General features: G+C 35.6%; 1 long non-coding RNA gene across 1 annotated transcript in view; it reads right to left on the bottom strand.

The window, feature by feature from the left end:
* The window catches only part of LOC110477337 (uncharacterized), a 347738-nt gene that overhangs the window by 34968 nt on the left and 287914 nt on the right, over positions 1-24856 (bottom strand). The window lies entirely within an intron of this gene.

Genomic DNA, 24856 nt, shown 5'->3' on the forward strand with positions numbered 1-24856 from the left:
AAGACCCATGGAAATGTATTTACTGAGATGTAATGTATTTACAAATTTATTTGTCAGTTCAGTATAGCACATTGTCTGGACAAGAGCATGAGTAAGGCTGTGCAAATGTGTCTATTGCAGTAGGAACCTGGGAGGAACTTTAGAATCGCAAAACTTAATCATGTTTTTCATATTCATATTTTAATACATCCAGAAAGTCATACTACATGCACAAAATACCTCAAATGTCTCTTTCTAAAGCAGTCATTGGTCTGTCATTATAACTTTCATTTGGGAGGAATCTTTTATGTGGTTGCTTTTACTATCACAGTAGTGATAGAAATGCTGCAGTCACTATAATGATTTGAAAGAGCAAGTATTGTAATGTTTCAGTCAGTTTCCTAAAAAGCATTACTTCTTTCTGCAAACCTTGTTTTAGTTATATCTTTTGACTTGGAAAACACTGACCATGGCATGGAGAATAATAGTAAAGGCAGGATATTTTTGACTGAGTTCACTGCTTAGTTTAATGAGGAAGACTGTCATTGTCTGAATTGTTAAAAATCACTTTGACAGTTAACAAAAAAATGGAGGAAAAATTCACTTGGTGCCTCTTCAGTTCCCTCTCTGATGCTTTTTAACCAGAGTTACAATAGTATCCCGTTTCCCTGACCTGTATAAGGAATGTAGGCTCAGTTACATTTTCGTTTTAAAAGTCAGATTCCAGCTGGTAACAGCAGCTTTTCTTTCTGCCCTTTGAAGTAGAGATAACAGATGATATTAGATTTACAAAAAGCCCAGCAACATTTATTAAATTTTAGAAGCCTTCCTTCTAAACACACAATATCCTTTAAAAACTTGATCTAAGGGGATTATGAAAGATAGAGTGCAGTAAGAGAAGAGAGACTGCTGCCTGGTGTAGTTCAGAAGCAATAGAGAGCACACTACAGAGTATTTTCTGCAAGTGATTTTCATTTGCTGCTTTGTTAGACATTTTTAGGAATGGTGTTCAGTTTGAAACTGAGAACAATGCTAATCTAAGATACATGCATCTGCTAGAATTGATCTACCAACTTGTGGTGTTCTCTAACTTAGGCTCCCAGCTCTATAAAGTGAGATTTTCCCTCTTCTGAAAAAGATTATAAGGAACACAAAGACAATCACTTTGAAGGGCTTGAAGCACAGTCTCTTCTGAACAGGCAGGCCAACACATCCTTGCAGAGGAAATTCAATGGTAATATTTCTTTTCTAATTTATGCACATAATTGAGATTTTAAAAAAATCAGTTTGCACCACTTTTCAGAGGGATAGAGGTACAAAAATAAAAATACATTTGTATTGATGAAGTAGAAATAATGCTCAGGTGGGTACTCTTCTTCTAGTGAGATTAAGGACTAGAAATGATTAGCAAAACAGACCTCTACTAATGTATTCTGTCAATTTATATGATGATAATAGTAATATAATTGGATTTTGAATCATCAGATCCTATTCCATATAGGGAGAACACACAAGCAGGCACAGTATCTACTGAGACCTTAAGACATTGAAGGTCAAAGAAGATTTTCTGGTATTCAATTCCAGCTCCTCAGGGAACTTTTTGCTTTTGCAGCAGAAAGATTAAGAAGCTGAAGCCAAAGCCCTGATAGGTCAAGGAAGACGTGGGATGGGCATTCAGACCCAGCTCTTCTCATGCAGAAGAAACACATAAAAGTGTGTGGGCAGGAAATGGAAAAAAGTGCTCCTCTCATACAATCACCCAAATGCCTACAAATATGTGGTTGAATATTCCATTTTATTTGGTCTTTAAACATCCAAGTTGTGATTTATTTCAGTTTACACCCAATATTTATAAGACCCAAGGATGACTTGTACATAAATAAATTTTTTGAGGATTAATATGTGATGTGAAAAGTCTATCTTCCAACCTTCAAGAATTCAGAGTGAAACTTTCTTTTGATAATGGAGAGAATGTGATCAAAGGTCTATCAAAATCAAAAAACAATTGATACATGAAGTGATACAAAATATGTCTGTGCTATTTGAAAGGTTTGGCTTTGAGTTCTTCTGGGTTTTTTTGTGGTTTTTTTAATTTTATTTTTTTTAGGGACTTATTGAGTTGGTGTTGGTTTCTCTGTTTTGTTTTGTTTTGTTTTGTTTTGTTTTGTTTTGTTTTTGTTAGAAAGACTATTTTGAAAATCTTACAGTCAGGTGGAAACAGAACATTACATTATATAAGCTACATTCAGCCCAAAAAAGAAAAAAAAGGAAACAAAATGTCCAGGGTGAAAAATATGCACACACACTTTTATCAATAGCATTTACTAAGACAGCAGTTGCAAGTTAATAGACTGATGTAAAATTCCTGGTGAATGCAACTTTCAGAACACTCCCGTTTCAGATGAACCAGATGTCTGGTGCATATGTGGAATTCCCTACGTGACCTGTTTATAAAATACTTGACACCAACAAAGCCATAGGAAAATATATGAGTGTAGAAAATTCATTATACTTGTGAGTCTTATACAAATTTAAAGCAACTCATGTCTTTTGCTTCATGTCAGTCTTTCCAGTCAGTAAAGTGAGAACATCTAGAACTTTTCTGTGTAAAGATCTGCCATTGGGAAACTATAGCTGTTGTTTCTGCCCAGCTGTTGGACTAAGGGGGAACATTTTTTTCCATGGAAATACATTTTCATCTTCTAATTCAGTCTCATTTTAACAGAAATTTGAATGGTACATTAAGTTCTTGGTTGAACAGTAGAATATTTGCCAATATGTCATATCAAAAGATTGAATTCAGCACAGCAGAAAGGGTAGTGAGCAATACATAACAGCAAAGTCACAGCACGTTACAGTTTGGTGTACGCAAGACTACTCTGAATTCAGGTTTCCCCTTGCTTATTTTTTTTTTTTTTTTTTTGAGATTAGCAGTGACATAAGCTCTGTGCTTTTTAGTCTACAACTAATGTCAGGTTTTCAGGGAGTTACCTGCATGGACAGTTGCTGCACTTATGGCAGCCTTAGATGTCTGAATGACTGACCACTGGCAGCAAATCTGTTTTACACTTTTCACCAGCTGTGCTTCACCCACTGGTCACAGATCAGCATGGGCAATTAGACATGGAGCTGTAAGACTCACTGATTCATTTTCTCACAACTCCCATTTGTACTCTCTTCCTGGTTGGGAAGTAAACTTCCCTTAATATAGTTTATAGGAAATCTGTCATGTTTTGCATAACTTCCTCAACTTTCAATACCTACAAAGGACTGTAACATTCCTGAACATTAATAACTGCTAGTATTGCTCAGCATGAAAGCTCTATTTAAAGTTATTTGAAATTTAAATTTTCTAAACCTGAGTTTCCAAAAACAAATCAAGTACACAGTATGAATCTACGTGAAATTTTCTTGGATGTCCTAATTTTTCGGTACAGTCAACACAGCTGTTCCATTCCTACACTCTAGAATTGTACAAAGATTTTTCCGAAGCAGGTGCCCATTTTGTCTTATAACTAGACAAACTCTAAAAATAGAATGCAAGCAGAACAAAAAGCTTGGCATTTTCCTTTTTAAATATTTTCTGCAGAAATTTTTGATCAGGTTCCTTTGCACTATGCTGCATACCTGCTTCTAGCAGACATGACCTGGATCCTAAAAATAACAGCACACAGCACAGATATTAACCCACATCAGCACCCTACATAAAAGGTTTTGTAGTTACATATTACATCTATCCAGAATTTTTTGTGCTTCTGGAAAATTATATATAGCTTTAGAAATGCATAGCCACATTATCAGTCTGAGAGCTGGGTAGTTTGCTTACAAGAAACAACGGATAGCTGAACTATAGAACATTTTACTACAACCACTACAATTTCTCTGGATGAATATTTTTAATAATTCAGAACATGATATATGCCATCAAGATGTATTTCATGCACTGACCTGTCAAGTGAAAGCTACAGCTAATTCATCATGACCTGTTATCGAAGATATTCTTCAGGTTTTGTTAACTGCTTTGATTGCCTAAGATTTACATAAAACTGCAGCTTCCAGTTAAGAAATTAATAATTTGGATCAAAATTAATAAATTGAGAAATTAAAACATTATTTTCTCAAGTATTCTGAATTTCCTAGGTTTTTGAGTGTAAAAAGGGAACGTTTCTTTATTAAAAGGTCCCTTTCCCCCCCCAGCTTTGTTCATTTGCTTCGTTATCCTTGTAACGCTTTTACTTCTGCACATGAAGCATTGCTGTAGTAGGCTACACATATGGGCTTGCCTCCTACTGCATCAGCCTCTTCTGTCTGGCCTACTCCTTCAGAAAACTATTTCTGCAGAAACTGACACTCAGCGCATCACACTGCAGTTCCTTGGTTTCCTCTGGCTCATACCCTGTGCCTTCTTTCTGTCAGCTAATATTCCAGCTTCCAACCACAAATACCGAAATGCAAAATATCAACCCCATCTTTATGGAAATGCTCATACAAAGAGACACAAATGTGGAATAATTGAATCAGTGTTAGGAGCCATGCTCATGAATGTATTTTTTTTTCCCATTCAACCACCTCTTCCAGCAATGTCTGAATAAGATTAAGAACATAACATATGTAAGTTGCTTACCAAAAAGCATTTTATATCTGTCATTTTGTGTAATATAAACATAAGCAGAGCATTGGAGAAAATTTCCTGAGGTGCAGATTGACACCAAAATAGTTTCCCAGTGAAAATTGAATAAGAAACCTTAAGAGACTTAAAGCTAAACAAGATAAAATAAAAGACTGCAGGGGAAAATATTGCACTGATAGAGAGTGAGAATACGTTTAATAGGTCTTTTTCCATCTCTCACCTCTGTGCTTTCATGATTATTTTTTTCTGCCTGAAAATTTTGAAAAATATTCTTTTTGATAAACAGAATTATTCTGTTCTCTAAAGCTATATTATTTTAAATAACAACTAACTCAACAGCTTTGAGTTAGTACTCTTGAGGTAACGAATGATGATAGAACAAAATGGAGCAGTAATTAAATATATCTTAAGGCTAATCACAAAAAAATGTGATTTTAACTTAAAATATATTGTTGCCATTCTGCCAAAGCCGTCTTAATTCTGAAGAACACAAAACATGATCTGCTAAGCTCATTTAATCGAAATAACAGAATTAAATCAACAGCTACAACTGTGTGTTGGCCCTTCTGTTCAAACTTGGGGAGATGAAAATTTTATTCTGTATTTGAACAACTCCTGATACAACTGAGTTTCATTCCATCACTCAGTGTTATGACTACACATCCATAGGAAATAACAATCTAGCCTACCTTGATGATGGCTGATTTAGCAAAGCCAGGGATGTTTAAAAACATTTGGTTTCTATAAAAATAATGTAGATGTCTATCTGTAAGTGTATGGATAATACAAATGAAACATTGCATTTAAGAAGAGACAGAACAGCCATTTATTTATTTATGGATAAGAAATCACAAGATTTAATTCATTAATCATGAATTAATGAAATTATTAATAAGTTTTAGGACTTTGTAATTCTCCTAAGAGAGTCTTGTCACACCACATAAAGTTAAAAGCAGAGAAACAGTCGGTACTGCAAAACAGTAATTATACTAAAAAGTTTGGGTTTTTTCTTTACCTTCATCTCTGTTCAAAAAGTGTACTAATTTAAAAAAGCTGATATAAATGTAGTCAAATCCATACAAACTCACCAGTTGTAGTAGTTGAATTTTTTTTTCAAATTAAAATCACCAAGTTATGTGAAAGTTAATTAGGCAAAGGTGTAACTGGTTCATGTATGTACTGTATAATTAGTTTCACTTCTCTAGGATTGACAAGGTTTGAAATACAACCTGTAAGAGCCATCATCTCCATTTAAGGAGAGGTACTGTTTTCTGAGGTCACAAACACTAGATATATTCAATGAACTTTAATCAGGAAGAAAAATAGGTTAAAGTGAAATTAGTTGAAATTTACTTTTGATGGGCAAAAGAGCAGGAAAAAAAAAGAGGTGAGAAATGAAGAAAATGAGAAAGGCCTTTGAAATTTAAGAAGTCTAAAGAAGTATTAGAGAAAATGGGTTTAGTAATACACTGGGGGAAAGAAATTAATTACAACTCCAAAAGACTGGTGATAATAACTTTTTCTGTTAACTTGTCTATACCAGGAGAATAATTTAGAAACAAAATGAGGATAATTTGATAAACTAATAAATTATATTTTTAATTACTGAATTTAAATTTCTTCTAGGATGTTCTTAGGATAAATTAGTGTGAGGTACTTGACTGCAATAAAATTGCACTGGTATCTGTCAGCTGACAGCTTGGAGACTTGTACACAATTTTCCAAATATCCTAACCTTTATAAAATACTTCTCATTGTTTAATACCTCTCTCTGTGATTTCCTTGTCAAGTTACAGGACCTGACTTCTTCTGTAATTCTATAAAGACAGATGGCTACAACTGTTCTTACAGAAGTTCTGATTTGTTTTCTCACTTCTGTATCTCAATTGGCTAGTTATTTTACTGATTTGAAGTGAATTTATCCTGTCCATCTAAGAATTTTATACAACTTGGATAATTAAATGGATGAGGATACATTAGAAGTGAAAGTCCAACAGAGAACATGATCTTTGATTTTTTTTGTTTCATCTTTGATGGGTGGAAAACTTCAGAAGAATGCACTTTGAGGTGTGTTTTTTCTTTCCTGTTTATTAATTTAGACCAATACTAGCTGCTGGTGCTGGAGCTCACCCCAGGTCGGGGGTGGCTCCATGTGGTGGAAAAATCTCTCCTACAACCCGTGCTTCCAAAGAAAGGCCCAGAAGTCTTCTGTTGTTTGGTCTCAAGGCAGTTTATTGCAATTTATCTAAAAGATTTTCTTCTTGAGCTTCTGTGGTTTGCTCACAGCTCAGGCAGAGGCACACACACACCCTGACATCCTCCCTGACTCCCGACTGCTTCTTCTCTCCCCGCCCAGGGCTGGTGTTATCTTTTATAAGGTACATTACATGTTAAATGTTTACAGTTTTTCCCCAATGCCTGTTACCTATATTAAATGGTGCCTTTCTACTCTAAACCAATCTGTGAGTGCCAACATCACCAAGAACATGGAGGTAAGGAAGAAGAGAGAGGGAGAATAGGGCAGGCCCAAATCCCTCAATTTAAAACTTCTGACCCCCATGTACAAAACTGAAACCCCCCTGTACAGGACTTAAAACCCTCCTGTACAGCACTCAAAAATTTGTCCTTCTACTTTGTGACTACTTCTACTATAATATCTAAACTATTATGATTTCTTGTTCTTCCTGCAAGGTTGGTAAATCATTCCATGGTTCAAACCCAAAATCACAGCTGTTTCCAGCTGCTGGCCAGGGTCTAAAATGCTTCTGACCTGGACCCAGAACATCCAAAAATGTCTGAGGGACATTTTAAATTCCGACATGCTGGTTCATGATATGCAGAGCTTACTATAACGCATGCAGTAGCCTTCTGCCTAAAAATGAAAACACTTAAATTATGTGTTGTCTGTCATATTCAGAATTATAATTACAAGTCAAGACAAATTGCAAAAGCTGCATATCTTTGTCCTGGTGTACAATTGAGTCCACACTGTGATGTATATGAAAGGAAAGAGAGATGAACATTTAAATCATGTAGTGCTCTATAAGGTGTGAGGAACCTCATGTCAGCCTTTCCAACTTCCCTGGCAAACCCTTTACCTGTATATCTTGGATTTTAAAACATCTAGTTCATTGAAATATGGAAAGAACATACATCTTGGTGCTGACATTTTGGATGTCTCAGCAGACCACTCATATTTTTTTTACCAAAGTATCCAATATTAGATGAATAAGTCTACAAAGGCACTTTTTATGATCAGTGGAGAGCAATGGGGTTCTTTTCCACATTGACTCTGACACACCCACATTTATCTGACATAAATGATATCTGATACAGTTATCTGAGATAGAGCTGATATGTCAATCTCAAATACCTGTTTCTTTCCGATGATCATTCAGAGGTCCAAGGCTGACTAATGCAGATTTAGAAATCAAATACTAATGATGAATTCTATGGCACAAGATTTGTCTTGAAAGGCTTCGTCACAGATGTAAATTTAGGCTGCACCTGCTCACCTGCACGAGGCATTTGACCACAGGTCAGCCAATCCGTGTTTTTGCATGGATTATGCCTCTCCTTTCAGCAACTGGTGGGGAATGGGATTCTTAATAGAATAGGGATTCTTAATAGAATCCAGTAAGTAATGCTCAATTAGTGTCAACTAAATATCATTTAACAATCTCTCAAAAGGAGATTTTAAATGGTTCAGTTATTACTAAACAGAATGGGTTGAATATATCTGCAATCCCTCAATGGCAGAATTGCTGTAAAACAAGGCCATCGAGCATGTTATAAAAAGTTAAATATCTTTCCTTCCCACCCTGCTGTAGTGCTGTCTGTACTGAAGCAATGGAACTCTGACAGTAATTGCACAATATGTTACTGTATTAATGGTACCCTGAATAATGGTGATTACATTTTTTTAAGTCTTTAAAATAGCATATTTTCCTGATAATCTCTGATAATAGTTTTGCTTTGCCATCTGTCTAGCTAACTCCTGATTCTTTGTTAAAGGCAAGGAATGTAAGCAGATGCAGATGGCATCAGAATCCAGGATATCTACAAAGATTTGCATGAGCAGAACAAGTAGCACATGGATAAGGTTACCATGGAGTGGATTTGCATACCAAATACAAAAACAAAATAGGAAAAAACAGGAGGCTGCACTGTGTATCTGGTATATGCCGTGATCACACCAGGCTACAATGTTTCATGTGCTATTAGGGCATGTATATTACATCAAATATTAAATGCTTGTAGAAACAACAGAAGGTACTGAAAGATACCTTTGTTTCCTGGAGCTCTTTAGACACCCTAAGGGGTTAGAAGAACACTGGAAATCTGTTATACAGTTAACACTATCAGAAAACAGTCAATACAGTTTTCTACTAAGAAATTCATTATATTTACAGGATTTTAACCAAGAGGACTTCAAGTTTTTACAGCTTTATGAAAATTAATGTTGTTACATGAATGGAAACTGTAATAATCTAATAAATATCAATTAATTAAATAAATAATTCAATCTATTTGATTAGTTCCATTACGTAGCTATATACTATCTAAGAACATTATTTCATGCTAATACTTTCTGACTATTTTCTCATTTAAATTTGAAAATAAATTGGATCTTTTGATATTCCTTAGAATTATAGACTTCTACAGCAATGCCACAGAGGACCACATTTCCATTCTCCTGAGAAAGAAGAAATTATTTCTATCCCAGAGTGAAACAAAAAAAGTCAAAATATAAACCTCCACATCAATAAACTGATTGTGTTAGAAAGGAAAACCATATTTTATTTACAAAACAACCATGATGCAGCATTTTTTTCTAAGCTGATTTTCTGCTATGATGTGTCAAAATGTATTATTTTATAAATAATAGATTAATTATCCAAACTAGTCCTACTCAAGAGAAAATTAGCAACTTTTAAGAGATCTAGGTTCTGACCAGATATTTTTGTTTTCTGGGATGCTTTCTGGCTGGAGTTTCCTGTGCTGTTCAATGACAAGGAGAAAAATACCACTAGGAAACATAGTCTTAAACCACTGACATCTCTTGAGGCTTCTGTTGCTAAAGTTTTTAAATTTCCTTCTACTGCTTGTATTGTACTAAATAACTTTCCCTCCAAAGGGTATTTAAATTGTCTTTTTTACTTTTGTAACAGATGATTAATTTATAATTATGCTGGGTAGCATTTTCTGATTCTTTCTTGGGTCTTCTACTGAGGTGGCAGGATCTGTCAGTGTTTGTAGCTTAATGGATTTCTGTGCACCTGTCAGTATCATCCAAAATTTGGCCAAATTGTTTAGAACAGGTTCTGAAGAGATGTTTTTGCCTAATACACAAGATTTTCACTTAACTGATAACATCTCATTCCCATAACCTAGTTCCAAATAAATGAAGAAGCCTTCACTTTTTGACCTTTTTACATTTTTTTCCTTCTTATTTTATTGTACTTGTACACTCAAGTCCAGTGCTGTATCCATCCCACAAGAATTGTCTCTCCATGTTTAATAGTCATGAAACAGTTAAAATCTTGTAATAGTTTTGGTATGGTATCCCAATTTTTTGTTCCTGCTGAAACACCTGAGACTACTCACTGTTCACTCACTTCCCTTCTTTGTTGCAGGGTGAAGAGGAGACTTGAATGAACAAAAGAATAAAGAACAGAGGTTGAAAAAAGAACAATTTACCAGAAACAGCAATGAGATAAGAAAACAGTGATGATACCAGTGCTGGTAAGAGAGTGTCTAAGGCAGGGGAGTGATTCACAGGTGATTGCTCACCCTGCAGAACACGGCACTCCCTGATCACATATCCCAGAAAACTGGAAAGAATACCCCCCATAACCCCTGGGCATGGTGTGAGATGATATTAAAAACCCCAAGGTTCTGGCTGTACACCTCCTGGGTGCTGCAAAAATTAACCTTGTCCTGGCCAGAACTGGACCAGGTATCTCCCCCATGACTGAGTTACTGGTGGCACTTCAGCCCCAACAGTGTACAACCAGAAATCTACCACCTGGGTTGAGGCAATTCAATCAGTTTCACCTGAATATTGACTGTCTATCCCTTCTCAACAGCTTTTCAACCTTATTTTCCTATACAGTGATCTATGCCAGCATTTGAATCAATCTTATCTTTTAGCTGACCAGAAATGCATGGTTCTGTTTGCTGTGTTTTCACCAGAGCCCTTAAATATCTTCATAATGATGTTGTGGTACAGCTTGCAAAGCTGCTATTTTCATCACAGTTCATAAGAAATATGCAAACCAACTATTCACAGTAGAGCCATTTTTCCCCTTGTTTGGTGATCCAAAGCTACCTGTATGGGTCTAAATAAACACTTTTTACTCTGACAAAGAAATATTAGCATAGACCTCATAACGTGTTTTAGATACCCTGGTGTTGGCTAAATTACACCTTAAAGCATATCTGAATATTTCTTTCCAATAATAATATCAATAAATTAATTACTAAACATGGCATTCAAAGGTTAAGTCTTTTAGTTTAGCTAAGTCTTTCACTTAAGTAAAAGAAATAAAATCTGATCTGATTGTATTTAAATGAAAGAGACATGTTTATCAATGTAATTTGATACAGTTCCACTAGTTCAAGAGAAGTTTTTTTATAAATCTGCTGATAATTTTGGCCCTTGGACAAAAATAAATCCAAGACAAATAATAGATATAAAGGTGAAAAAAATGTCAATCAAAGCTGATTCTCTTGCTTTACATTTTACTGTACATGGTACATTGTAGCACTATTTCTTCTTACCTCTTGTGAAAATTTGTAAGGATCTTCCCCATCATTAAAACTACAACTGTGGTTGACACTCCATTCTGGTGGAAATCACAGCTTCAGAAACATCAGGTAGCATATGAAGAATTAAAAATGTGTATTTTTTGTGTTGAAAATAGATTTTGATGACTTCAATGTTGTGCAGAACGTATTTGAAAATTATTTTTACTTTCCTTTTTAAAACCAATGTGTTACCATGAGTTCAGCTCAGACTTCTGAGAGGAGGAATCCTGTGTATTCACCTTAATGCTATCATCCCAGTGGAGGCAGCCTTTATAAGAACAGATGTTATAACTGCCCCATTCCCAAGGAATGAATGACTCTCTAGGTCTTTTTCTCATTGTCTATTCACACAAAAAGGCTGCATTTTCAGCTTTGCCATGATCCCCTTGCTTGCCCTACGGAAAGAGGATGTGGCTGGATGTAACAGGATTACTGTGTGTTTGCTTTGCATTGAAATTACATTAATCCCATGCTCTGGGGCTTCCAGTGGGCTCTAATGGCTGAGGAGGGAAGAAGCCTCCTGGCAGCTCCAAACTTTGTGGCTTTTGTGCCTTGCTGCGGGGCAGAGATTGCCATGACACAAAGGGAATGAGTTAAGGGATGAAGAGATAACAAGGAAAATTTCAATTTCTTAAAACTTAGGTAGCATATTTTCCTTGCATATTCAAAATCTAACTGAGCACAAGACTAGGTCATGTTGAAGGGAATTCAGGGTATTTCTTTGGTTGGGTCCTCCACAGGACCACAAGTGGTGCTAATAGTTTTCCCTCTACCCATTGCTATTTTTCCATACCAAACTTTGTTAGCCCTGGGAGCTACCTTCTTGTTCCTTCCTGCTCTGTTTCCATAGGAAATTATATTTCTTCTTTTCTGATCTTTCATTACAGGTTTTATATTTTTAAATTGGACAGTGGAGAGGATACTACAGGGGGAAAGGTACTGCAGAAACAATTTGGATTCCCTGAAATTAGACATCAAGCACAGTATTTCCTGTGATTTCAAGGGCATTAATATAAAAGTTCCTCATGGTCTTTCCCAGTTCTACCCCCCTACTGTAAAAGACTCCTGAATTCACTGTGAAACAAGAAAAAATTCAGAACAAAAGACCAAATTTGACAGAGTACTAACAGAAATAAAAGGAAGGGGAGGTAAAACAGGATGCTGCTGTCTTATCTTTAAATCAGTAACAGTTATTGAACTTCTAAAGCCTACTCATAGCTCTTTTGCTAAAACAAAGATGACTTAAAACCAATATTATAATTAAGTGGGATTTCTGCTTCCCTATAGACATTGAGGCAAGCTTCACTCAAGAATCAAAATGGCACCAAAAGTACAGGCAAAGAAAAGACCTGTGACAGACAAAGGTAAATTTTGTATTCCATTGTTGGCAGACATGGGTAATTTATCTCCTAGGCTTGAACTAGGACAAAAACTAATACACTTTCTAGTCTCTGGCCCTCTCCTTCCATTGACTACAATAACACTTAGTAAAATAAATTATATCATTATCAGAGTGATTTTCCTTTTCTTGTCACATTTAATTTTAGGTTACCTGAGGAAAATAAATAAATACATAAAATACAAGAATAATAATTCAACTTCACACAATTTTGTTATTTTCTAAGTTTTTCCATTACAGACTGAAATACTTTGAAACTTGCAGCCCGATCAAGGAAACGATGAAAATAATATTGTGTAGTAATACAATTGAATTTTGCCTTTTCATCTTAGTCATTTACCTGTTGTGGTCATGTTCAAATAAGTGGTTTAAATGAGATAGAATATCAAGGAGAAAAATTTATATCCACACTTCTCATAAAGAGGTAAACAAATCTGTACAATCTGCAAAGCATCATCATTCTGCAGATATGTTTAGCTAAGCACAAGAAATTTGAAAAGTCTATATGTATGCATTGCCATCCCATTCTTCAGCACAGATGTTTTCAGTGGAAGAATATAGAATGACTTAACTGGGAATTCAGCTAACCCCTTAACTCTCATCCAAAATCTTTAGCAGGTAACTTGCTAGGCCTACTGTGGTTTAAATTTCCTTCCACTTAATCATTTTCTCTAGTAGGTTGCAGCTGTAGATATGTGACAGAAGAGTTATATTTGAGTGGGATATCAGATTGTATCACCTCCAATACTGTAGCTAAAGAAATGGAATCAAGTCTGTGCTGTTTTTTTGCTGTGCATCTACCACCTTTTTTGCTTAATATCGCATGGAAAACTATGCATTTACAAAAGTAAATACTGTACAGACTTTCTCTGCAATCTGCTGTGAGCTCTGCAAGAATAATTTTGTGCTTGAAGGATTAAGATCTCAACAATTTTAGGGCAGTGACAGCAACTGAATTACATCTTCTGAAGTTTAGTACTCTGTCATATTAGATATTAAGTCAGATCTGAAGCTATCTGAACACTAAACCTTAACTGGCTACTCATACAGAATTTTTTCAGACATATATAATTTACATAAACCTTCTTTCTTTTCTCCAAGGGAGCTGGTGTTAACTGACTATCTAGGAATGCTTGGGAAAGCATGTCTGGTCTTCACAATGGAATACAGGGAACAGGTGGAATCAGTCAAAATCTGGAAATGGTAAAGATGCCTTGAGAGGCTGACCTAGAACAGAGGCTAGACAGAATTAAAGGAATAAGGTAGACATTTATTAAAAGGCCTTCAAAGGATGCACCTGGGGCAGTACAAGAGCCCAGCTGTGGCTACACCCAAGATGGACAATGGATCATGAGTTTTCACGCTTTTATAAGTTTTGGTCCATTTACGTACTGGGGTTAATTGTCCAATTACAGCTCCACGTTATGGAGTCCCATTCCCCAGATTGCTCTCCTCAGTTTGCTGTTTTTGGTACTTTTTGGGCCTGAAGCTGCAATGGTGTCCTTGGTTCTTGGGCTGGCAAAGGATTCTTTTGTCTAACGAAACTATGAAGAGAACTTGCTAACACTTTATATGAAGTTCAGAATTATATACTAATATCGTACAGAATCTGGAAAATATTAAAGCTAAAACTTAAGCCATCAGTAGGTAGCGCAAAACATTTATCATTTGACTTCTTAACAGACTAAAATCTACAAAGCAGAATGTAAATTTCCAAATAAAGTTGAAATACTGTGACTTAGGATGCCACAGTATTCTTCTGGTCTTAGTGCTTTTTCAGAAATCAGCTAAATTTTAACATTTAAAATTTTCAAAATGCCATAGTGCAGACTGAAATCTGTAAAGAGCATCATGCTTTGGCTCTGATTCCCATGCTGTTTTCTGTCCCTGTCTCTGGGGATGGTAGAAAATGATCTGGCTGGGCAAGGATCCTGCTAGGCTAGTCTTTTACTACCTTTCTTGATCTCAGAAGTGTAATAACTCTCTTCCATCTCTAAGTTTTTTTTTGACCCTACTTGGCCTTCTGGGTCTTGCCCAAGTAGATCAGAACTATGGTTAAATATAAAAAATAATTTGTGATTGAAACTATATTTAGAAAATCCTTTTGATAGCATTTCAATATTTTCAATTTCTTTATATATTTTTTTTTTTCCAGCAAGAATAGTGAGAAAAGAAACAAGACTGAAATAAGAAATTAGGTCTCTGCTATGCAACTCTAGCTCTGATCTGTGATTTAAGGACATGGAAATAAAGGAATGCTCTCTGCAACTTGCACCTAATTACAACAGTGTGTTCAAGTGGGAGGAAATAGAATGTGTGCTGGCTTTGTGCACAGAGCCTGGCATGCAGCAATATAAAAGAGTGGGAGCTCTGTGATGTACAGTTTATCTCAGCAGCACAAGCAAATCCCAGTCATTTTCCAATAGCTGTGTTGTTGAAAAAGGGGTGTAAATGGAATTGCTGAAGCAAACATTCAGCCAACTGGACTTGTGCGGGGAGACACAGGTTGTTTTAGCTGGTTGTGATTTCTGTTATTCATTTGAAGTGGCACAGAATAGATGAAGAAAATAATAAAGCTTGACTTTAAATTGGATCATTTAAAATATGTCTATCTGATGTGGTCGGAAATTATATTTAAAAAAATTACAACCCTTCTCTGGAATGAAATTGAACAGGAAAATAAATTCCAAAAGTCTCAGAAACCTTCACCTATATGGATTAAAAGTGAAGTGGCAGTTATTTTTCCACATGTGTGGTTACAGTAAAAAAGGCTCAGTTTAGGCATAAGAGAAACCATTCCATTTCTGTGTTTTATTTTGAGCATAATTTGAACAAACTGGCTGGGGAGGTTGTGGATTCCTCTTTGGAATTTTGTTAAAACAGGTTTAGATAAACATTTGATAGGGGAGTTTTCCCACTCTTCTAAGCACCAAAGAGAGGGACAAAATATAGACTGTACAGAGAGACTTCAAATGAAGAAAGGGAAAGAACAGAGTAGGAGGGTGTCTGGGGGGAGTGGTGGTGAAAATGGAGGTTAAGTTATATATTGAGCTTAGAAATGATGATGAGTGAAGCAGATTGAGCCACTGTGGTTTCCTGGGGGATGATTTTGTCTGTTTTATTTTGAATTTTAAAACATGAAATTTTCACCTGCTGCCTTAATAAAAAACATACTTTGCAATTCTATGGTGTCTTCATCTTAGAGTTTCAAAGAACTGTAATGAATTAGGCCTCTGAATTTTCCTCCAAGCAAGATAGACGGGCTCCAAATGCCACCCTTTGTATGTCTGACTGCCTGCTTTTGAGTGTCATCATTCTCTGATGGAATGAGAAAACATGAGCAATGGAGGAATGAATAACTTTCAAATTGACTACATGAAAGTGTAATTCTCATGAAGGCAGCTTCCCATCCTGACACTTAATGCAAACACAGTGACCCACATATATCCAGAATGAATCTGACAAAACTTACATTAACTGCTTGATTTAAAATCAACAGCTGACTTCAAAAGAAAAGAAGTGACACAAATACTTTTTTCTAATAAGAGTATTGCCATATTCTCTCATTAATATGGTAAATAGTCATATTGTGTACATTTTAACACATGACTACTTTGAAGTCTGGCTTCAAAGTAGACAAGTAGAGTTACATGCTTTTGCTGTAAACTTCAGAGCAGAGAGCATTCTACTCATCTGCCTGTTCATCTGCTGGTCTCCTGAGCTATCAGTCTCTTAAAAGCCAAATATCCTTCACCATAATGCAACTAATTCACAGAATGTTGATATGATATGTTTTATTACTAAAATGACTGCATTTTCCATTATGAATAAATACAGACAGGTGAAAAATATACTAATAACAGATTCCTCTACAACAGACCTTTTATATTAAGATAATTCCATGTGACTATAACTGGAGCAGGTCAAATGGGATTTAGTGATATGTAGGATATTTTGGTATTTTTCAAACCTTTAAGTCTGGCTTGGTATACAAAGAGTAAAATCCTGATATTTTCTGCAGAAATTAATTTTTTAAAGTTTTCATTTAAGAACAGCCTAATTTCTTTCTTTGTATTTCCTATACCACCTTTTTCTCCTTTAGAAAAGAAAAAAAAATCCTAAAAAGATGATATAACTGTCTGAGAAACTTGGGACCAGCAACAGTCCTGAGAGCCTTCTGAAGCTCAAGTAATGATCTAACAGAGGCCAGGAAAGCAGCAGACCTGGCAGATTTATGATAATTTCTTGAGAGAACCTCAGCTGTGTCACCAGGCCAGGTCAAACCCCACAGGGGTGTCCTGGTGTGATCTTCCCCTTCAGGCTCTTCACTGCAGAACAACCAGGGAAGGAGACAGTCCTAAGTCCCTGGGAATCGATTCTGTGGCTACCTCCTGTAGGTCAGGTTCTTTGCCAGGAGGGACTTCTTGGCTAAAGTAACTCTGATTGGCACATCTGATTAGGAAATGTATGTTCGTGATGTCCCAGCAGCCTGTCAGAACAGCAGGCACACTGATACTGGAAATAGCTGGCGTTGTGATGGGATGACTTCAAAATCATCCACATTAAAATAAAATGTGGGGTTGGCCCATTTTGCCCTAATTGTGTTGCTGGACATATGCATATGTCCCTAGAATATTGTGCCCCTGATATATTCCTGGTGTCTTTGACCAGATATAACTACAAGTATATAACTAACTAGTATATAACTAACAAGTCTCAAATATGTGACTAATAAATATTGGTTATGATGAACACATAGCTGAGATTGACTTATTTTTGCTTCCAGTGGCTTTAGTTATTCCTTCCATTAATTTGTGCCATGTATCTAACTATTTTTGCCTGGGGCTGAGTAAGCTCAGCATTTATGTGACTGCTGTTGATCTAGTGATAGTGTTAAAATCAGTCTGCTAAGCTGGAACATGCAGCTCTACCAGGAAACTCCACCCTATGAATCATTAATAGGACTTGCTGTGGTTTGCCCCTAAGGATGACAAGAATTCATGTGTGCTGTGTGAATCATCCTCTTGCTATGATGCCTGCCACTGAAAGCCCTATCTGATTATTTAACAGTTACAGAGTCCTCTCTATTATTATTATTGTTTTATTGTTGTTATTTTTATTTGTATTACTTTTGTTATTATTCTATACAATAAATCCACACAGACCGTTTCAAGCTATTTATTCAGGTCAGATCCCTCCACTTAGGAGGACATATAAAGAAGAAAGCAAGATCAAAAATCCTCATATCATTGTAATGGGGGAGGTCACAAAATTATACCCCAAAATCAATGGGATTTTTTGTGCTAGGAAACCTGGAATTTTCTCTCTCTCTCTAAAGAAGGCAATTACATAAGGTGCTATTTGTTCAACAGGTGAGGATAATAAAAGTATTGAACTTTAATTTAGCCACTTAAAAAGAGGGCTTCAAGAATGTAGCTGAGGGGTATCAGAGGAGAACAGTACTTCAGGCCTCTGATCTCATTTATTTTGTCCCCAAAATCTATTTAATACAGCATCTATTTTTCAAGTAAGAAAAAGGGGCACCTAAAATGATTGTACTCATTTGTGTTTTAAGGGATTGATTTGCTTGAGACTTAAGCATTAGGATGTCATATATTAAAAAGGGCTCTGATGTTTTATACAACAAGGAAGTACCATTGTATGAATACATAAATATTTCTTTTCAACTTATATTACACAGAGGCTGTGCACAGAGTATGCCATGAGGTTTTGCTTTGCTTTGAAGCTATCTTTAGTTCAGTGCTAGCAACCATAAGGCTGAAAAGCTCTCCACACCCTGCACCTTCAAACTGAACAGATTAAATAGTGCTCATCTTAACTCAACCTGCCCAAAACACAGCATCCTCCAATAATCCAGGCCTGTTCCACAGAAGTGTGGCTGTGAACTGCCTCAGCTGCAGTAATGTGCACGGGCAAACAAAACAAACAATACAGATAAAGCATGTGACAGCCAAAAACAGATAAGAAAAATGAGAATTGTCTAGCTGAAAATGGGACAGTCGGTATGTATGAAAGTAGAGATGGAGAGCATTGCTATAGAAATGCAGTAATGAAAACACCAGTTAGGCATAGAAAAAAATTCAATGGTTTTCATCATGCTGAGTCTGTCTGCTGCAAGATTTCTGTAAAAAGGTTGCAAATTCTTTCTTTAGCATTTGACCCAATCATTACAATTTTTTTCCTGCCGTTTCTGCAAGAATAGTGCTGAGGAAGGGGCATAACTAAAGAAAAGGAACATGTCTTTTAGACATACCTCAGGGATAGCATATTTTGTTAAGTAAATATTTTTTTTTATTTGAAACCTGCTAATTTGCTGAGGCTGTGAGCAAAAGGCTGCATCCTGTTGTCCAGAATTTTTAAATTTGAAAAGGTATAGAACACATCAGAGTTCCATAAGTGATGGAACTTCAATTACAGCAGTAGTTTGCAGGAAAGGATTAGTCTGGCCTCTTTAAGAGATTTCTGTATTTCTGATTACTGTCAGCATATGGAATAAGTGTAAAGGCTAGGAACATTCAAGGGACTGAGGAAAACTGAGGTGATGAATAGCATTGACTCAGCTTTCCTTGTGGCTACTTGTTGATTAAGGTTCTTATGTGAAGATGTTCATTTGAAGGAAAATGCTAAACTAGCCAAATCTGTTCAAGCAGGCCAGCTCCACTGACCTGTTTTACGGGAGGGGTGAACCAAGAAGTGCTGGAAAGGTGTGCACAGGCTGCCAAACAAGCAGTTCCTTGTGTAAGGCTCTAGAGAGGCAATCTAATAGTTAAGGTTTGGGCTCAAATCTAACTAGCTTTGAGACTTTGAAGGAAATCCCTCCTGTTTCAGATAACTGCAGTGAGCAGAAAATGGCTGCAAGGTGCCTGAGAAGAGAGCAAATATTGAGAACATTTTGAGAGCAAACTCCAGAGCATCTGTGAGCCCCAGTGATGCTGTCACTCTTCTTGATAGCTGAGACATGGGGGACTAAGTTGTTATTTCACATCCCAGCAGCTTACTTATCTAAATCAACCCATAGAAAGAAGAAAACAACCCCCTTCCAATTAACTTAGAATGAATCTTTTATTTCCATGGGAAGAGCTGGATCTTCTGTGCATACTGATTGGGATGTAGGATGTTTTGTGGAAGAGCTGTATAAACAGCAGAAAGGATACTCTTGTTGAGCTGGACATTTGTAGGAGGACCTTGCCCCTTTCCTCTCCACATGATGGCTTTCCACCCTCTAAGTGAATGTACATCTCACACCTTATAGCAGCAAAGAGCAAACTAAACCATTGCAGGAGATATTAAGCTTACAGTGTAAGACAGCATGCTGCATCAATTAAAGCCACCTGTTTAATATATGAAACTCCAAGGGCCCATATTCTGTGTAATATAAAAGTATATTTAATGAGGAATCTGGTGTATTGGAAAAGATTTGGTTTGGAGAGCAGAAAGATAACAGAATCCAGAAATACTTCATGGTAATTTAATATATATTATTTAAGAAAACCATGTGGGTTTCAAGTAAATAAAAAAATAGCATGGAGTAATGATACTGACATGATATTAATGTGAGTTAACTCATTTTTTTATTTTGTGCAGAGATAGCTACAAGTGAGCAGGGTGCTTTGTATGTGCCTTCAGTTAAAGAACCAAGGCACCAAATGTATCAGATTTATAATAAACACAAGTCTTATTACACACATAGTTAAAATTAAGAATTCATGTTCATTTCATGACTTTGTTCACATTAAAATTTTATATAAGCTGGAAAATTCAGTCAAAAATTGACCAAACAAAAAAAATAAAAGGTGGAAAATATGAGGTACAATTAAACCATCTGTGACTCAGCAGGTCTTGAAGGTGGAGAATGGAAAATGGTTGGGAAGAGTTCTGCTTTCCTTCCTCAAGTGTCTGCTGATGGCCACTACCAGAGACAAGACAGTTGGTTAACTGGACCTTCTCAGCTGTGTGTGCTATTTATCAGCCAAAATCAAACTTGTGTTCTATTATAGGAGCCAGATGGCTTTTATCCTGATGGGGCTGAGTGGTGGAATTTAGCTCTTTTAGCTCTAAAAAATGTTATAACCAACATACAGTTATTATTAATAGAAATATAAACACATAATTCATGGAGTTTTAGTCTAACTTTAACTTAAACAAGCATATTTAATGAAGGATATGCATTTATGAATTTTCCACCACCTTTCATTCAATATTGTAATCCCAAAGTCAGTATGCATGTGGAAGGTTATGACAAATCACCCCTAGAGTTTAAGCAACTTACTGCATTGGACATGAGGGAAACTATTCCCCTTTAATAGAAAGGCTTATTTTCTGTGTTTGCATTACATTACATTATCTACCCCTGCTATGAAAAAAAATTGGAAAAAAATTAAAGCCAACTGGAGTCCTCAGCCAGTGAGGCAAGAACTGCCTTGACTTCAGAGTAAAGACTGAAGAAGGCTATACTTCACAAATCTGAGATTCAAAGAGTTTTGAATTGTCAATATTTAAGCATTTGCTTCCTTTTTCTCCTTTTGCATTTCCTTAAATTCTCAATAGGAATTTAAGACATGTAGCATCACATTTTAAACAAGTTCCTGGAAAACAGTTTGCTGGATAAGATGAAGGAGCTGGTTATTCGAGATAACATCATGCAAATAGAAACAAGAGAATATATCTTTCCAAAATTTAGTCAGCAAAAAGGTCACAGTGGCTTTGTTCTGAGCTCACTACAAAGCCACATTTTTCCATATCACATCATCTAGAGGTTTCTACATGGAATACAGTCTACACAAACTGTAAATGTCATTGCACAAACTTTCTGGCACCTTGATCTGCAGAAAATTTACTCATCAAGAAAATACTTCTCTCTTGGAACAGTTAATATCTCACCTTGTTTCCAAGTCCTATGTCAAGAGAAATTTCACATTTGAGTGAGTTTGAGGCTGTTTGATGTGAGATTGCAACAGGCTTTGACAGATGGAATTACATCTAACTCTCAAAAGTCAGTTTATTAATGGAGAAATCCAAAAGAGAATTAGATGATGGTGATGATGATAGTGATTGAAAGAATTGTATGTTGAATAGACTGGCTTCAGTTAAATGGGTATTTTGAGCTTGGAGTGTTCTTTGAACCTATTTTGAATCAAGTAGGTTTGTGGCTCACAGACTGGACAAAACATTCTTAAGATAAATACAAGTGTGATAAACTCACAGGAGAAAATTAGGAGCAAATCCCAAGGTAAACTAAAAGGCTATGAATCTTTTAAAATTTATTTTTAATGCAATTTAACTTGTGCCCGTACCTTTTTTTTTTTTTCTTGATGATGCATGGTACATTTTTCAGCCAACAAGGTTATTCTTGAGAAGAAAACAAATGCTCTGGTAAGAAGCAATATTCGTTGTATGTAGAGATCTGACTACATTAAAAATGTCAATAGTTTTAACAGAGTCTGATGTTTATTTTCAAGCAGAAAATTAACATTTTGTTTTCAAGAGTTGATTTAGAATCTCAAAGTAAAGCAGTATTATTTTCTCATGTTCTTTGAATTTAGTAACTGGATTAACTCACATGAAAATACATATCGGTGACCATCATGAAAAACAAGAAGCAGCAAAACAACCTTAGTACAGTGATTTAGGAATATAATTTGATTTACTGTGCAATCTAGGATGGATTATCTGTCATTTGGATGACAAATTAATTGAAGAAGTTTTATCTTGCATATTATTTTGGAGTATATTAAATTTTAAAAATAGACATTTTCATGAATCCAAAGAACCTAGAACAAACAATTGTAAAATGAGATAAAATTATGGTTGTTTGGTGGATATTACAGTGTTCTCTTTGTTAGTCCACTGTAACAGTAGATTCTTCCTGGATTTGCAACAAAAAAGCCATAACAAAGGGACAATGAGGACTATTCTTCTGATTCTGCTGTCTCATTTATGAGCCTAACTAAAGATTTAAAGCATCAGCAAAATCTTTCCATTTAATATTTTTCTGTGATTATTCCAGTCTTATATAATGCAAATTCTTTCACTCCTATATTGCATTTAAACACCATCACAATCATGAGAGATGGAGTTCTGGAAAGAAAGAAAAATGCAATTAAAAAAATTAAAATACTTTATCACTGTTGATGAGTATGCCAACATCTTCATAGCATATGAAGTGCCCTTCAGTGTTCCTCATTAACTGTTGGCAAGTAAGTCCCCCAGGATCACTTACAGTACAAGAGAAACTGTAGAGAAGACCAAGTAGGGTGTGCAAAAAGATCTGTAAATTATAGTAGAAAAAGTAGTTTCCTTATAGCATTAAGACAAAGCAGAATTAAATATTATCACGATCTTTTAAAACCCAGATATTAAATAGGTTTTGTACCAACATTAGTTTATGACACCAACACATGAGTTTAAAAAGGAGCTGTTTCAACCTTGCCAGATATTGTGGTAAATAGTCCTCCAATCTTTACTAAATATTTTTTGGTGTTTTGAAAAGTTTATAACAACTCCCTCTACATTGAAGAGGTTCAGATATGGCAAAGAATTCAAATTTAAATATTTCTCCAGAGTAAGAAGTTTATATGCTAAAGTCTTTGAAATACATTTTGCAGTACTAATTAAGAACTTATATCCTTTATTGCTGTTAGTTAGTTTTAGCTAGATCAAGTTTTTACCAAGTAGGAGTTTTGATGACATGAAAATGTTCTTTCTGTAAAATCATGAGAAAAATGTGCATCGGACACAAAAAATCCCATTGATCTCTAGAGTACAGCGTGAAAAAAAGTAATTCTGATTTTTGAATCTGACTTTAAGTGACAATTTGTTTTATAAAAAACATTTAAATTATTTTTATTACCAAAAATTATAGAAGTCCAGTGAAAATGCATGCCATCATCACGTGGACCTAGCAGCTTTTGCTTAAAAGTTTTTCTGAATTTCAAAGGTCACACACACTCTTTCGTACGAAGTTCCAGTCCTATAACTCTGTCTTCTTTCAAGTTAAGATATGTATGTTTCCTCCTGTAAACAAGAACATTAATAGTATATTAATTTTTAAAGTAAACCCCTATGCTTTCACTCTATCAGTGAATGTCTGGTTTAATATTCTCCCTATTTCTATTCACTTTTAGGAAGCTGAAATTTAGTTGCTTTTGCATACAAGTTCCTTTGTTGTAACTCAGCCATACTACTACACATCACTTGATTTGATTTTGATCACTACTGAGAGGACTACCTTCCCTAAGACACAGACTTTTATTTCCCTACCTGTTAAAATTTCTATTATACTTTAAAAGAGATAAATCTCATTTTAGGCCTGTTTTCTATTTCTAAGTGTAGCATGAGTCTGGAGAATGTCTAGTAAAATTATGTTTCTGGTTCTATTCCTAGCCCCGGAATATGTTAACATTTGCTACACACTGGAGTATCGATCACCTGCCTGGAGAAATGGCTCAAAGTTCATTGCATTTGAAATTATTCTTCTTTGATCCTTGGCTCTGGAGAGAAGATGGAGCAGTTTTGAACTACTTCTGGGAATGTCTGCAAAATACACTGCATTTTAATACCTTTCTGCACTCAGCTTGGCAATTTTTTGTCTGTAAGACTCTTTAAGTTTCAAAATACCATTTTGGAGGAAAGAGTAATGAAAGTAGTTCTAAACCAGTATTTACTAACTCAGAAAGATCAAACACATTTTAAAATCCTGCTTTCTTTATGCAGTAAAACTCTTTGGAAAAGATAAATGTGACAACTATGGCATACATCCAGTACTGTTTTTTTTGTGAAGGAAGTATTTGAAGCTGGTTAATTTTCACACTTCTGTGTTAAAAGACAAAATAAATTGTTATCAATATAAAACTTTTATATCAGACTACATGTGATAATTGCTATCAGCCAATAATTCTGGGATTAATTCGCTTTGTACAAATTCAGGCCACCCACTATGTCACAGAGGTCTCTGTCCATAAGCTATTTGGAGATAGATAACTTTCTATTTCAAAGTCCTTTCATAGGAGTATCCTTCA

The sequence above is a fragment of the Lonchura striata genome, chromosome 1, assembly GCF_046129695.1.
Source record: "Lonchura striata isolate bLonStr1 chromosome 1, bLonStr1.mat, whole genome shotgun sequence".
Classification (NCBI taxonomy): Eukaryota; Metazoa; Chordata; class Aves; order Passeriformes; family Estrildidae; genus Lonchura; species Lonchura striata.